Here is a 13,817-nt window from a genome sequence, read left to right as displayed (position 1 = left end):
ACAGATGTTCCTTGACTTACGATGGGGTTACATCCTGATAAATCACCCTCGTAAATTGAAAAATCGAAAATGCATTGAATATATCTACTGAACATCATAGCTTAGCCTAGCCTACCCTAAGTGTGCTCAGAACACTTTCATTAGCCTACAGTTGGCAAAATCATCTAACACAAAGCCTATTTTATAATAAAGTGCTGAATGTCTCATGTCATTGATTGAATACTGTACTGAAAGTGAAAAACATAATGGTTGTCAGAATCGGTTGTTCACCCTCGTGATCGTGTGGCTGACTGGGCGGTGTGGCTCGCTGCCCCTGCCCAGCATCATGAGAGAGAATCCTACTGCGTACCTCTAGCCTGGGAAATGAGCAAAACTCAAAATTCAAAGTACAGTTTCTTCTGAATATGTATCACTTTTGCACGATCATAAAGTCGAAAAATCATAAGCCGAACCATCGTAAGTTGGGGACTGTCTATATTATGTTATAGCAGCCTGAACAGACTACAACACTGGACACTGTGTTAAGATGCTCTAGAAGGAAATATTCTCATGAGTTAGAGAAGTCAGAAATGATATTCAAAACATTTAATAACTGATACATTGAGGGCACTGCCTCTGGTCAAATGAAATGAAGCTGCAGTTGTGGGAAAGGATGCTGGGTGTAAATACCCTAAGGCTACTTAGTACTGAGTGCAGGGCTCAACATTCCAGCTTTGGGTTTAGGGAAGCAGGACGTAGGTAGTGATTAGGAAATCAGAGGAAAAGATGATGATACTAGAGAGAGGAGATAGAGGAGCTGGCAGAGTCAAAGTAGGTATGTTTACAATGCAGACTGTAGTAGCCAGCCTCCAAGATGCCCCCAAGATCACCACCTCCTGGCATTCATACTTTTGTGTAGACCCCTCCCACAATGAATTAGTGTTGGTCTGTGTAACCAATAGTATATGGCAGAGGGACTTCCCTGGTGGTGCAGTGGTTAAGAATCCACCTGCCAATGCAGGGGACACAGGTCGATCCCTGGTCCGGGAAGACCCCACATGTCATGGAGCAACTAGGCCTGTGCACCACAACTACTGGGCCTGCACCCTAGAGCCCACGTGCCTCAACTACTGAGCCCACGTGCCCCGACTACTGAAGCCCACATGCTCTAGGGCCCGCATGCTGCAACTACTGAAGCCCACGTGCCTAGAGCCCGTGCTCCACAATAAGAGAAGCCACCGCAGTGAGAAGCCCGCGCACCGCAGCGAAGAGTAGCCCCCGCTCGCCACAACTAGAGAAAGCCTATGAGCAGCAACCAAGACCCGACGCAGCCAAAAACAAAAAAAAAGAAAAAAATATATAGTATATGGCAGAAATTATGGTATCTCACTTTCGGTATCAGTTTATAAAAGACTGCAGCTTCCATCTTGGGTTCTCCTGGGCTCTCTCTCTTAGGTCACTTACACCGAGGGAAGCCAGGTAGCAAACAGGCTGTGGAAAAGCCCATATGGAAAGGAACTGAAGCCTCCGGCCAAGAGCCACATGAGTAAGCTTGGACGTCACACTTCCAGCCCGTCTTTAAAGACTAGCTGACAACTTGACTGCAACCTCACGAGAAAACCAACCAGCATTCTGGATACTCAGAAGCTGTATGAGATAATAAACATTTATTGTTTTAAACTACTAACTAATTTGTTATGTGGCAAGAGATAACTAACATACAGCATTAGAAAAAGTAAAAACAAATAAACATATAAAAACATACTACAAATACACTAAACTCAAGGAACTGCTTTTTTATCCAGGTCAGGGCAAGAAATGTAAAGGAGGTTGATGGGGTCAGAATTTTGCTGGTTTCTGTTATGTCCTGGGTAAAAAAAGAAGGTAATCTATGCAAAGTGCATGATAGTTAATCCTCTCTACCATGAAAGCAATTGGAAAAATACACCTATATACCAAGCTGAGTATACGCCAAGTAACAACAGATAAGAGAGAGGCTATCGTTGTTAGAGTGTCCACCAAATGTCCATCATTTTCCGTATGTTATCTTTAATCCTCATAAAAAGCCCCATAAGGTATAGCATAAGGAATTATCATGGAGCCAGTCTGGCTTCAAGACTGGGCTCTTTCCACTGTACTACACTTCCCTGCAAAAAAAAAAAAAAATCAGTAGAGGTTTGGCTGTAGTTAAGGAAAAAGAGGATCTGAGTAAAAGGCCAATTAAAGCATCAAGTCAGGTAACTTGTCAGCCACAGGAAGACCAAGCTCAGGGTGAAGCAGAGGCAACTAACAGGAAGTGAGATCAGAATCTGCTGAATTCCCAACAGCTTGCTGCCCATGAATCCTGTTCTCTTTCAGATGAACTTTTTTTTTTCCCTGCAATAAGGTCAGCCCCCTCCCTGGACTCTGGGATCAGTTCTGGCTCAGGGCATGAAGACTACCAAGAACCCAGGTGCTCACTGGCACAGTACTGAGTTGGTCTCACAGCTGACCTACTCTGACCTTGGCATTGCAGTTCCATGATGGCTGGCCTTATCGCTGATTCCTTTCTTGACTTATTCCTTGGATATACATAACTTAGAGGTAAAAAGCTTTACTGAAAACAAGAAGACTGGCTTTGTGCCTTATTATATTCCATTTCCAGTACTGAAGATAAGAGGAAATGTACTAGGAAGGCTTTGTTTATTTTTATTTATTTTTCATAAATTTTTAAAATTAGACAATACATGGACAAAGTTAAAAATTCAAACAATACAATATGAAGGTTCAGCGAAAAAGTAAGTCTCCTTTCCCAGCTTCTCCTCTCCAGACTAACGACTGCTGTACGTTATCTATGGAAGATAATTATTTTTTACACATATGAAAAGCTGAATTTTACTGTGCCACTCAGGTTGAAGGGCCTAGGTACTTGAATTCATTAGTTATAAAAATGAGGATTAGTTAATTATTTTGGTTTGAGCTGGAAAGCTGCCAACTGTCACATCAAACAAAGCACCCTCTCCTTTTCTTACATACGTCTTCTACTACATGTAAGATTTTTCTCTAAATGCTTTTGAACACTCTGCATTGCCACATGCTATACAGGAGCTTTGAAAAACATGAATAATCATGCTTTTATAGATGGTTGTCACACACGAAATGACTATAAGATGAACTCACATGTATTTCCTATAAAGCTGTTTTAAGATTTCATTTGTTGTGCTTGTATGAGAAATCTCCTGCATAGCATTTCATACTCTCTCAGTCCCAGCCACTGGTACGGGGACCAGCTCAGCCAGAAGCAGCCTTTGAAACAAGAGGGAAGGGGGCAGTACACAACCTTTAAAAGAATGACATAGCCATAGGACATTACAAAAATTGGTTAGAACCAACTACGTCCAAGATGGCAGAAGATTCAATTTCCAGTAGACCTTGAGCCTCATTACATACTCATGTAATACATTAGCTAAATGACACACCACCAGTGCCATGACAGTTCTGAGGCTAGCCATAAAAGGCCAAAAAGTGGGTGGTGGCCCATTTTCTGGAAATCTCTACCCCTTCCCTGAAATACTTGGAATAATCCTCCCACTCATTAACCTATGAAATTACCCAGCCCATAAAAAACTAGCCACGTCATATTTCGGGGCCCTCTCGCCTTCTGAGATGGCCCACGCTCTGTCTGTGCAGTGCGTTTCTCTCTAAATAAATCCACTTCTTATCTATCACTTTGTCTCTCACTGAATCCTTTCCACGACAAGACATCAAAAACCTCAAATTCACCGGGAACACCTTGGCCTGAACCCTTCATCACTTGCTCCCTTCCCTGGAGCTTCCCTGATGCCAAGGTGTGGGATGCCCCCAGAACCCACTCGGCACTCAGGCATACGTAAGTGCGGGGAAGCTAATGTCTGCGGAGCTACCCTTGACAAACGAGGGGATGAGACTAGCTGCTAAATGCTTCCCCCTTCACCTCCTGGCGACGGTTCTGGGATGCTACTCGCAAGCTCCCTTAGTCGGGTTAAGCAGCAGTCACCCTCGGGGGGGCCAGCTCCATTCTGTGTCCTCATGGCAGCTTCCTCTTGTTTCTCTTTTCCCTCCTTCTTGGTTCACTCCCAAGGCCCCTCACTCCTGCTCCTTCAGCTGCATTCCTAGATTAACTGCCTGCACTCAAGCCTTTTGTTTCAGCCTCTGCTTTTGGGAAACTCAAGCTGAGATAATGTTGCTCAATGTCCAAAGTACAAGGTACCTTGTGAAAAAGTCTCCATCAACTTTAGTATTAGAAGTTGTCTCCAATGAATAACTGTTTCATTTTGTCTGTTCTTTATGGTTAGTGCACTTGTTTCCTTCCACCGTTTTGGCTTTGATTTTCTGTTTCTATTTTAACATTATTACTGAATGTATAGCAAATCGAACTTTCAGGAAGCAAGTAGGATATAAATAACAAACGTGTAATTTGTGTTGCCTCCTTGAAGGAGAAGAACTGAGATCAGAGGAATGGAAGGCCCTGGCTCAGGTAAGGAAGAAGCCAGCTAAGGCGTCATTTTGAAGCACCTCTTAGAGAACGGATTTATAGAGACAGTAGTCAAGATTAGCAATAAATTCAAAGGGAAAAGACCTCTGACTTGACTGTCCTTCCCCATTTCTTAGACTCTCAGCACCTAGCCAGAACCCGGCACACAGTAAATGTTTGTGTTGAATGAACAGTGTTTGTCCTAGTGATTTCTACGTAGCTGATTTACAGTTCCCTTGGACTGATTACGGAACTACAAGAGCACATTCAGGTGCCTCCTTAGAGTATATACTGCAGAAACTCCATCAAACCAGCATCAGAAATAGCCTAAGCCACACAGCCTTGGGACAAGGACATTAAGTAAAGAAAGAAACACAAAGAGAATTCCTCTGGGCAATAGAAGGTGGCTTAAAAACAATGCCTTTCAGGAGGCAATTTACCAGATGAGACTGGAATACCTAGTAGCTCGCGAAGACTGAATTTCACATTCTTGCAAAATGACATTAAACAGCAGTCCAGCTGCCTATGATTACAGATCTTCGGAGTCTGAAAGTCAGCCAGAGGCTGCATTTTGCTTACATCTCACCACTACAAATGGACAGTCACAGTACATTAGAAATTCTGGCACTTCAAAAACTATCCGATTTTTCCCTACAGACTGAAGGTCTTACCATTAACTTGGATCTCATTAAGATTTATTACAAGCATTCCAACAAGATCTATGGAAACTTGGTTACAAAATTCCCATCCTACAGAAAGGAAGAGATACAGATGGCAGCGGCATCCTGTCTCTGGCTGGCCGATGCAGTCTAAATTGTGACCACCTGGTACAATTATTTTCTTTGAAGTGTACACATTTTCTCCAGGCCTTGTAATCAAATACTACTTTAGAGCAGGTAGTAACATTACTTCCCTTGTGGCAAACAATGACAACTTGATTAGAAAGATAAACACAGCTCCAGTCAAATGTTTTAATCACCAGAGGCAGCTCCTCCCTATTCTAAACCTCAGTGTTAGCCAGCAGTTTCCAGTATTCTCAGCAAAGTTCTTTACAATTTAAAATTTTATTTGCACACTGCAAAACTTGGATCAATTTATTCTCAGAGTGCATATGAGGCCTTCTATTAAAAAGATAACTTGAAGTTGGAAAATGTGATTTTTTAAAAAATAACTCCCCATCATATCACTTTTACAAAATTCAGTCTGCATTATCATTTCTTTTTTCTGCGGCGGGAGAGATCTCATAAGAAAACAGGTGATGCTGATAAGCATAAGCTGATTGATGTAAACTAAAATTAGTTGGACAGCGACACTTAGAATGTGGAAGGTGATGTTACAGCAGAGGTTAAGAATAGGTTTGTAGGGCTTCCCTGGTGGCACAGTGGTTAAGAATCCACCTGCCAATGCAGGGGACATGGGTTCGATACCTGGTCCGGGAAGATCCCACATGCCGCGGAGCAACTAAGCCCGTGACCCATAACTACTGAGCCTGTGCTCTAGAGCCTGCGAGCCACGACTACTGAAGCCTACGCGCCTAGAGCCCCTGCTCTGCAACAAGAGAAGCCACCGCAATGAGAAGCCCGCACACCGCAACGAAGAGTAGCCCCTGCTCGCCGCAACTAGAGAAAGCCCGCGTGCAGCAACGAAGACCCAACACAGCCAAAAATAATAAATAAAAATAAATTTATTTAAAAAAAAGAATAGGTTTGTATAGATGGCCAACAGACACATGAAAAGATGCTCAACACCATTAATTATCAGAGAAATGCAAATCAAAACTACAGTGAGGTATCACCTTACATCAGTCAGAGTGGCCATCACTGAAAGTCTACAAATAATAAATGCTGGAGAGGGTATGGAGAAAAGGGAACCCTCCTGCACTGTTGCTGGGAATGTAAACTGGTGCAGCCACTATGGAAAACAGTATGGAGGTTCCTCAAAAAAATAAAGATAGAGTTGCCATATGATCCATCAATCCCACTCCTGCGCATATATCCAGAGAAAGCTAATTTGAAAAGGTGCATGCACCCCAACGTTCATAGCAGCACTATGTATAATATCCAAGACACGGAAGCAACCTAAACATCCACTGACAGATGAATGGATAAAGAAGATGTGGTGTATATATATATACAATGGAATACTACTCAGCCATAAAAAAAGAATGAAATAATGCCATTTGCAGCAACTTGGATGGATCTACAGATGATCATACTAAGTGAAGTAAATCAGACAAAGACAAATATAATATGATATCACTTATATGTGGAATCTAAAATATGCTACAAATGAACTTATTTACAAAACAGAAGCAGACTCACAGACATAGAAAACAAACTTATGGTTACCAAAGGAGAAGGATGGGAGAGGGATAAGTTAGGAGCTTGTGATTAGTGGATACAAAGTACTATATATAAGATAGATAAACAATAAGGTCCTACTGTATAGCACAGGGAAGTATATTCAGTATCTTATAATAAACCATAGTGGAAAGGAACATGAAAAAGAATATATATACATATATATAAAAAACAATCATTTTGCTGTACAGCGGAAATTAATACAACATTGTAAATCAACTATGCTTCAATTTAAAAAATTAAAAAAAAATAGGTCTGTATAAGGCACATTACCACAGTTGCTGAGCAAAGAAGAAAAAAAGCATCACTCACAATAAACCTGCCTTTAAACATGCAACTGACATTCAAGACAAACAGCTCAAAAGATTTACGGGTTCTCTTATGATTTTCTGATTTATTTAAGAACTCTTTCTCAATCCCAAACCTAATTCTTTCCTCCTCTGTCCATTCACTGTCCTCTGAACACACACCCTGTAGCACTAATTCCACTGCACTCTAGTTATCTGTTTCTACCACTGTCTCTCCGTCCTCCCACTCCCACACAGACCTGCACATGCACGTATGCATGTGCGTACACACACCTGGAGTGAAGGGCCACGTGGGCATCTGGGCATTCCCAGTGGCAGGCACCGTGCCTGGCTCCTAGGCACTCGGTCAATGTTTACAGAGTAAATAACTGAATGCACCAGTGAGTGTTAAATGAACTGAGCACAAAATCACACACATTGTTAAAGCTGGGAAAGACTTCGGAAAATATCTAATCCAATGTCCTTTTTTACAGTCGATGAAACCAAGCAAAGAGAGGCGTAATGTCTCGCCACAGACATAGAAACCAACCCCAGGGCTGGTGAATCACATATTTGGGTACCTTCAAACAGCTGTGGTGGATACTTTTCTAGTTTGTAGATGGCAGAGTCACTCTGTTTAGTTGCTACTCCCCCCCCCCTTTATCTTTTGACTTTTTAAATCTATGATATAAAGGGGGAAATATAAGAATTATAACTGAAACTCAAATCAGTTTGGTTAAAAAGATTGGTATTACTGGCCAGAAAGAAGTTATCAGTTTATAAGTGGATTTTCACTACCTCTTTTAGTCCTCTGCTCCCACTGCTACATGACTAATAATTGGCTGCATTACAGAAGTCTTCATTATGTTTTTGTTAATCATACCACCATTCTCATCTTTTCACAGATAAGAAACAGACCTCCAAATTCAGGGATTCTATATGGTGACAAGAAATGAAACACGAATAAACGAGAGGGGCCATGCTGAAAATGTTAAAAGGTTATGGGAACAATAACTGTGGCATATCCATTCAGTAACATACTATGCAGTCATTACGAATTACTTTTGAGTAGCTTGTAAGAGCATTGAGAAATATGATTATATTTCAGTGTTAAATGAAAAGAAAAAAGGTATAAAATGGGGCACAAATTATTAAAACCCAGCAGAGAAAAATGACTAGAAGTAAATATACTAAAAGATGGTGGTTATATTTTGGTGGTGGAATTAGAGATTCTCTTTTCCTTTTCTATTTTTCCATATTTTAAAAATGTTCTAAAACGTATTTAAATTACTCTCATAATGGAAAAATAAAACAGATTTAACTTTTTACAGAAATTCAGAAGTTGCTGTCAGAGGTTACACAACCAATATTAAATTTCCCTTTATGATGTTTTTCTTATGTTTCCCTGTTTTTCTCTTCCTTCCAAATCCTGACAGAAAGCCTCTGGTGAGAACATCTTTTGAGCCCAGAAATAAGGTCCTGATTGAAGATATAAATTAAGGAAACCTAAAGCCACCTCTTCCCTTAGGACCTGTTTGAGAAACAGACTGAGAAATTCACTATGTTTGTTAGAGTGAAGAACTTCCTGCAAAGGCCTTTTACTGAATTTTTTATGTTCTTAGAAAACCTGAAAGGGCCCTAAATAATTTACAGTGTCTTTCCTGGGTTTGGTTTCTCGATGTGTGTTCAATTTTTTCTCCATGACAGTAAATGGTTTTCCTTTTGAGATCACTGATTACTCTGACACTAATGGCTCAATTAAATCAGAGGTGTAACTTTTAGGTACCATCTATATTAAGAAGAATAAAATAAGCTCAGTAGGAGGGAACCCTCCAGTTACTTCCTAAATTGCTTACAGCACATTTGCCACCCTTTTAAAAAGCTATTTCTCCAAAAAGTACAGTACAGTACTTGGTGTCTCTTCATGGCAGGTAGCTTTGCTTGGGCTCAGTTCTCATGCATTTCTAATGTCAGGCTGCATCAGGCAATCACCAAGCACAGGCTAACAAATTAATGCTACTCCTCCTTCCTCACCTCCTCTAGGAAAATCCTACAAGATTGCCTGACACCTGTCAATGGATGTGCAGGCCCCCAACTTTAACTGATGCCCAAATGAACACAATAAACATTTGGCTGAGTTTTCTCCCTCATCTGCACTGTCTGGTCTGCTTTCTACTCGTAAGTGTTCTTTCTACGTGGTAGAAACATGTGCTCATTGGAAAGCTGTCTGGGTTTCTAGTGAACTGTAAGAACAAATAAAACCTTTGCTGGTCTTAGGTTTAACTCTGAGAAGGAGATCAAAGCAGCAACTTAGGCAACTGTCCTGAGACTCGAAGCAAGATACCACCGCTGGACTGTCCACCCTCTTACAGGCATAGCCAGCTCTTCCCAAAGGGAGAAGGAGGCGCTTTCTACTTCCGTTTCCCATGCCTTAGGGTTCTTTTTTTTTTTTTTTTTTTTTTTTTTTTTTTTTTTTTTTTTTTTTTAAAATTTATTTATTATTTATTTATGGCTGTGTTGGGTCTTCGTTTCTGTGCGAGGGCTTTCTCTAGTTGCAGCAAGCGGGGGCCACTCTTCATTGCGGTGCGCGGGCCTCTCACTATTGCGGCCTCTCTTGTTGCGGAGCACAGGCTCCAGACGCGCAGGCTCAGTAGTTGTGGCTCACGGGCCTAGTTGCTCCGCGGCATGTGGGATCCTCCCAGACCAGGGCTCGAACCCGTGTCCCCTGCATTGGCAGGCGGATTCTCAACCACTGCACCACCAGGGAAGCCCGCCTTAGGGTTCTTGATTGTGCAACAGAGAGTATCACTGTCAAATAAATGGGCCTACTCTCCTCACAATTCCCTCAAACACAAGGCATTACAAATCACACTACTTTAACAAGGGAATGTGTAGATTATTTATGCCCAAACTTAAGAAAAAATTATAAACGATTTGAGACTGCTTAGAGAAATATGAATAATGTACAAGCATAAAAATAAATAATGAGAGAAAAGATTCCCTCTCAGGCTATTTCAACCCTTCAACTTTTGCCCACTATGACAAATTATAAATATTTAGGTTCATGATGCTCTCTGAGACAGTGTGAAATGCTATTTTGATCTCTTCAAGTCATGCAACTGTTTTCCTTGGAAATTTCTCTCTGCTAAACCCAGTCTATTGAATTGTGTATGAACTTGTGCTCCCATTCAAATAAAAACATTAATGGATCAAATGCAAACCATATCTCCTCACGCTAGATTTTGCTTAGCATTAGTAAGTGCTAATAAAAATATCTAAGCAATCTTAACAAGAATCCATGAACGATGGCTCAGAACCTTTCCTTCCAAAATCTAGTTTTGCTTCACTCATACAGTCTCACTGCCCATCCCACCAACAAAAGCATGCCTGGGCAAATTCATGTGCAGATTCCAGGATAGCTAAGCGGTGGTCTTCTTTTAGTCAGATATTATAAACAAATTACATGGGCTGTCTGGGGAGAGAGGAGAAAAGCAACAGAGAAAGCAGAAGATTCAAGAAGAAGCTAAGTGCAACCTTGCAGAAACTATGGCTACCTGAGTTTTCCACTGTCAAGATACCAGAATCATAGTTTTAGAAATGGAAGACATCAATGAGATCCTGTTCATACGTTCGATTTATAGGGAAATAGGCTTTAGGGAGGTTTGGTGACTCATTCAAGGTCATATATCTGGTTGGCAGCAGAGCTAGGAATAGAATCTGGGTCTTTTGGCTCCAAGACCTCTTTCAATTATATTACAAAACATCTTTATTCCTATTAACAGTCAAACTTAAAAATAAACCATTTGGATGAAAATCTTTATAAACTGGTTTATACAATCCCTATTTTTATATACAGAATATAATTAACATTATTGAACCGTTTCTCTGTGAATGAAGGCCACCGTTATGGAGATCAATGATGTCAAGTCTGTAATACAGAGTCTGTGAATGCTGATTTGACTTAGAGTGTAGTGCAATGCTGGGGATACGATGACTACTTTTTATGGATGTCTATGGATTTGCTCTTTGCTCTTATACCTTGCTGCTCTGTCTGCTCTAAGTATCATCCCCTTCCCTCACCTTCTAATTCTAATTCTAAACCCACGTTTTCTAAAGTCTGTTCCCTAGAGTCACATGAAATGCAGACAAATGTATATATTCATTGCAGCATTACACATAGTAGCAAAAACAAAACCAAAAACCATAATTGTCCAACATAAGAAATGTTTAGTGAGTAGTACTTTCAAAGAACAGATACTATGCAGCCATTAAAATTACCTTCACATGAAGAGGTTTTAATAAAATGAAGTGCTTAGCTAATAATGTTAAGTGAAAAAAGCAGGATATAAAACTGCAAGACATGAAAAATGCTCAAGATCTCAAATCTCAAAAATGCTTAGAGTGAGGGAAATATACCCAAAATGTTTACAATGGTAGGATTACAGATAATTATTAGTCTCTTATTATACCCTTCTACTTATTTCTATTTATTTCTGCAATAAAAGTGTAACACTCAAATTCAGAAAAAGAATTTTTAAAAAGAAAATGTCACATTGGAAAATATAACCTAACTGGTCAGAACTATATAAAATAATAATATATAAATCCTAGGTGAGAATCTATAGCCCCTGTGACATGGTATGGTTGCATGTGGCTTTAGCTTTCTTCCCGTTTTTTGCTGGATTTCAAGTATGTCAGGTTGCTGGAGAGTTGAATTGTGAATGAGTAAAGCATTAAGATATATATGTATTTAAAGGGGGCGAGAGGATACTGAGAGAGAAAGAGAAAGGAGGGAGAAAAGGTCCTGAGCCAATGCTTTTAGACAAGCATCTAGGGATTTTTTTTTCATTAACTTCTTTTAGAAGTTTAGAAGCCACAGATGGTGGTAACTGTCATTAAGTCACTCAGGCTGATTTATCAGTGGATGAGCATTAAAGACAAATTAACCTCTCAAGAGACCAGGATATTGTCTAATTAACAATTAACTACTTCCTAAAACTCGGAGAGCTGAATTAAGAATGCAAGAAAGTAAAGCTGGGAAAACATGGAAAGAAGCTAAGCAGTTTAAAACAAATGAGTGGCTTAGTGTAAGATGTTTGTATCTGAAGGTATTAGATATTATTACCAATTTTCTGTCCTGATTCCTTTGTATCATGATGAAATTGTTTTCTGTTAGATAGTAATAACTTCTGATATTTTCTCCTCTTTTTTGGAATAAAATCATTCATATGTTCATATATGGGTAGTGGAGGAGAAGGCAGTGTTTTGATTTCACAACTCACAGTGACATTCATGTGTCACCTCATGCAGGAATGACCAAGGGCAAACGGAGCCTGGAGCGGGTGATTTAAAGGTAGTTGTTGCCTGACTTCTCAGAGCTTCTGAAGATATTTTTAAGAATTTGCCTCTGTCTCCCCAAACACTGCATGTCAAGAAAAAACTCAACTGGCACTTTAAACTGGTCTCAGTGGTAGACAAGATCCAAATCTGTTCTCATTCAGCACTAGTGGCATTTGCAATATGAAGGACTAAGGACTTCCTCAAATATAATATATTTTACTATCATAATAACCCTGTGAGATTTTATTAGCCCAACTTTATACATGAAGAAACAGAGGCTCTAGGCATTAATCATACCAGTATTAAGCTAGAGGAAAGGCTGGGCATTTAGATCCTCTAACTCTCAATCCTGTAGTTATTTCCACTATTTCATGCTGTAGAGTTTATTGATAGATTAATTCCATGGCAAAGTATTTGTTCCTAAGGGTCACGTACAAATGTACCTCTGCAGATTAGATTAATCATTGCTCAACAACAGTGCAGATGAGTGGAAAATTATTCCTGAGGAAGGAAAAGTTGAGTGGTGGGAGGTTGCAGCTGATGTTGATTCCCATCTTGGCGTCCCCTTGGGACCCTTCATCACATGGACTGCATCTCTCTTCTCCTCACAAACCCATGTTCATTGTTTGTCCCTCAGGGTTTAGGCAAATGCCTCCCCTAAAGAATTCCATTGAAAACTTGAGCCACTTTCATTATTCCTTTATGCCACATCCCCTCAGCTTAACTTAAATAGCTTGTGCATATTACAGAGCATACTTCTTTCAAAATCCTCAGGAATTTTTCTTCAGAAGTCATATATCTATGTTTCAGCACCCACCTAGACTTCATTAAGGAAGGTCTGCTTTCCTTTTCTATACTCATACCCCTTTCTTCCAACTGCCTAGCATATTGCTATGCATTCAACAAATGACTACTGAGTGAATGAGAACCTGCATTAATATGGTGAAAGCCCAGCTTGATTAGCAATGAGGAGGTTGGAGTCCCAGCTCTACAACTAAGTAACTGTGTTACTTCAGGCAAATCTGTGGGTCTCAGTTTTCTCATTATAAAATGGTTATGGGTAATCCTAATATTTATATGGAACCATAAAAGATCCAGAATTGCCAAAGCAATCCTGAGGGAAAGAAAAACAAAGGAGGAAGCATAACCCTCCCAGATTTCAGACAATACTACAAAGCTACAATAATCAAAACACTGTGGTATTGGCACAAAAACAGACATATGGATCAATGGAACAGAATAGAGAGCCCAGAAATAAACCCACACACCTATAGTCAATTAATCTTTGACAAAGGAGGCAAGAATATACAATGGGGAAAAGATGGTCTCTTCAGCAAGTGGTATTGGGGAAGTTGGACA

The 13,817-nt window shown here is 40.2% G+C and overlaps 1 protein-coding gene across 1 annotated transcript in view; it reads right to left on the bottom strand.

Annotated features, from left to right (window-relative positions):
* The window catches only part of PPM1L (protein phosphatase, Mg2+/Mn2+ dependent 1L), a 307,917-nt gene that overhangs the window by 81,240 nt on the left and 212,860 nt on the right, over positions 1–13,817 (bottom strand). The window lies entirely within an intron of this gene.

The sequence above is a fragment of the Balaenoptera acutorostrata genome, chromosome 4 (genome assembly GCF_949987535.1).
Source record: "Balaenoptera acutorostrata chromosome 4, mBalAcu1.1, whole genome shotgun sequence".
NCBI lineage: Eukaryota > Metazoa > Chordata > Mammalia > Artiodactyla > Balaenopteridae > Balaenoptera > Balaenoptera acutorostrata.
The sequence above is the reverse complement of the archived record's forward strand: the minus strand, read 5'-3'. Positions and strand labels throughout refer to the sequence as shown.